Raw genomic sequence first — 2,725 nt, forward strand, 5'->3', positions numbered from 1 at the left:
TTTATATGTGGGTTGTGGTTGCAGAGTTTTGTGTTGTTCACTAAAAAGAAAAAAGCTTCAAATGCGTAGAGTTAAAAACTGTATAGTTAATAGTTAGTTCTTTTATCATTCATTTAGTACATTCTGTCTGGAAGGGATAAATAACAGCATATACATAATTTACACTTTGTATTAATAAAAACATATTTACATCATGGATTTTGTGTATAGTCCTACATAGGAGTTGATAATAAATTAAATATAGCAAAAACAACCAAAAAATCCATTTGGTAGCTGACAAACCAACCTAAAAATCCATTTGGTAGCTGACAAAATCCATTTGGTCGCTGTTTTCAGAGAGCCAATGCAAAGGAACTGAATTGAGTCAGAATTCCATCACTATTGTGGAGGGAAACCAGGAAAGTCCATAGTTTTTACTTTGTCTGATAGTTCTGGAAGTATTTTTAAAAAAGCATTCATAAAAACTGATTATTTAGAAGTTTCTTTTTTTAGATTTTTTTGAATCATTCTTTAATGATAATAAAGGTAGACTGTTTTGACGAGATATACGTTTAACTTGAGCAAATTGACTAATGATACCGACAATATTTACAGCAGAAAGTTGTAGTGGAGGGAGGTGTTGAGCTGTTCATGGGAGGGGGTGTAAAAGAGAATTGAGATTGAGAAACACTGGGTTAAAGTGACAGCACCTCTGCACTGCAATGATGCTCCCCACTTATATAAAAAAATGTACACTAGATTGTGGAGGGACTGTACATCAATACAGACTAATTTTTTTACCTTTTTGGATGCTAGTGTGCCGCGGGATTTTTTTCATGGTTAAAGTGTACCTTGGCTCAAAAAAGGTTGAAAAACACTGCATTAGACATCGATTGAAGACCCACCTTTTCCAGCAATAGCCTGATATCAGTCATTGCACTTGAAGTTGTCATCTGGATATTTTGGACTGTTGTTTTCTTTTACTTTTATTCAGTTCATTGTATTTATGGATATTTCTGATATTTTTTTTCTACTTGTCCTGTCCGAGAGCTGAGAAAACAGATTAGAGCTGAGCACCTCTTGTGTTAGAGATATTTTACTGTTACAAAAAGGTGTTTATGAATTTTCTAACACACAAGACATATACTGTATTTGCATAAACCCCTTTTGTAATTTAGGCAAAACTTTATTTCCTTTATTTCCTGTTAACATCTCTCTGTAAGTTGCATTCTGTCTTTTCCCATTAAGGTCTAGACTCAATTATACACTCAAGAACTTTTATGTTTTTTTGCTCATTCAATCATTTTATTATTAATCTAATTCTGTACTTAAAATTTTACATTGCATAAATCTATTGTAAGTTTATTAAATTGTGACTCATAATTCAAAATAAAAGTCAATACTGGAAATGCTTTTTCATTTTTACAATGTAACTGCTTTACATGTCTCTTAAATAAAATGAAAAAGTAATCCTCCGAATGGATTTTTCTTTTTCTTCTTCTACATTTCTCATTCTGTAACTTAATTAAAATGATAAAGGAAAGGACTTTTAACATTTAATTTTCAAAAAGTTACCTGGTAAATTTGTACCAAAGTTAAATTAGAAATATCTAATTTGAAAATTAAAATGGATTAAAAGAAATGCGTTTTCATTTTCACAATGTAACTGCTTTACATGTCTCTTAAATAAAATGAAAAAGCAATCTTTGAAACTTTGTCTCCATTTTCTTCATCAATACAGCTCATTCTGTTATATAATTAACGCCATTGAAGACTGCCAATTTGTATTCACATCCCGCCGCGGAAGAAGCGTCTCATTAATCAAATCAACTTAGCAGTTCCGAGGGGCGGACCACGATAGCGTCAGCGCTCGCTCCTCATTCTATTATTCTTTAGACGGGTGTCACACTGTCTGGGCTCACCAGCCGCTGTCTCTCAATCTTCACATTTTTAAAAATTTGTTAAAAATAGTTGATTCATTGTCTTTACATCTGTTTCATGAATATGTAAAAATACTGTATATCAGAATTATTTTTAATTTTATCCATCCATCCATCTTCTTGACCGCTGCTTCCCTTTCGGGGTCGCGGGGGTGCCGGAGCCTATCCCGGCTACTGAAGGGCGAAGGCGGGGTACACCCTGGACAGGTCGCCAGTCTGTCGCAGGGCCGCAATCACTCACACAGCCACTCTCACATCCACACCTAGGGGCAATTTAGAGTCACCAATTAACCTATGAAGCATGTTTTTGGACGGTGGGAGGAAGCCGGAGTCCCCGGTGAAAACCCACGCATGCACGGGGAGAACATGCAAACTCCACACAGAAAGGTCCCAGCCGGGATTCGAACCGGGGCCTTCTCGCTGTGAGGCGAGAGCGCTAACCACTTGCGCCACCGTGCAGCCCTATTTTTAATTTTATTTCAACCTTTATTAAGTAATTTAAAAACATCATAATTTGATGTACCTGAAAATATGCTAGTTTAATCATGGTGAAAACAAACATAAATTTTATCTGGATAAACACAATCTGGATTGTGTTTCATTCATGAATATTTAAGGTGTCATGATTCAGTGCTTCAGTTTTGTCATGTTCTGTTTTCAGTCTCATCGTGTTCAGGCTAATCACCCACAGCTGTTTTTATTTAGTTAATCAACCACAGTGTATTTAAGAGTCTGTTTTTTCAGTTCCTCATCGTCAGGGGCCCGTTTCAAGAAGCAGGTTCAACAAATTTAGAGTTCGAACCTGA

The 2,725-nt window shown here is 35.6% G+C and overlaps 1 protein-coding gene across 1 annotated transcript in view; it reads left to right on the plus strand.

Moving 5' to 3' along the window:
* LOC112143902 overlaps window positions 1–1,462 on the plus strand; it is a 12,927-nt gene extending 11,465 nt beyond the window's left edge. Inside the window, exon 7 of the mRNA XM_024268145.2 lies at window positions 868–1,462. The gene's annotated coding sequence lies outside the window, so the exon portion shown is untranslated. The remainder of the gene's footprint in view (window positions 1–867) is intronic.
* Window positions 1,463–2,725: the final 1,263 nt, after the last annotated feature.

This window comes from Oryzias melastigma, linkage group LG22 (genome assembly GCF_002922805.2).
Source record: "Oryzias melastigma strain HK-1 linkage group LG22, ASM292280v2, whole genome shotgun sequence".
NCBI lineage: Eukaryota > Metazoa > Chordata > Actinopteri > Beloniformes > Adrianichthyidae > Oryzias > Oryzias melastigma.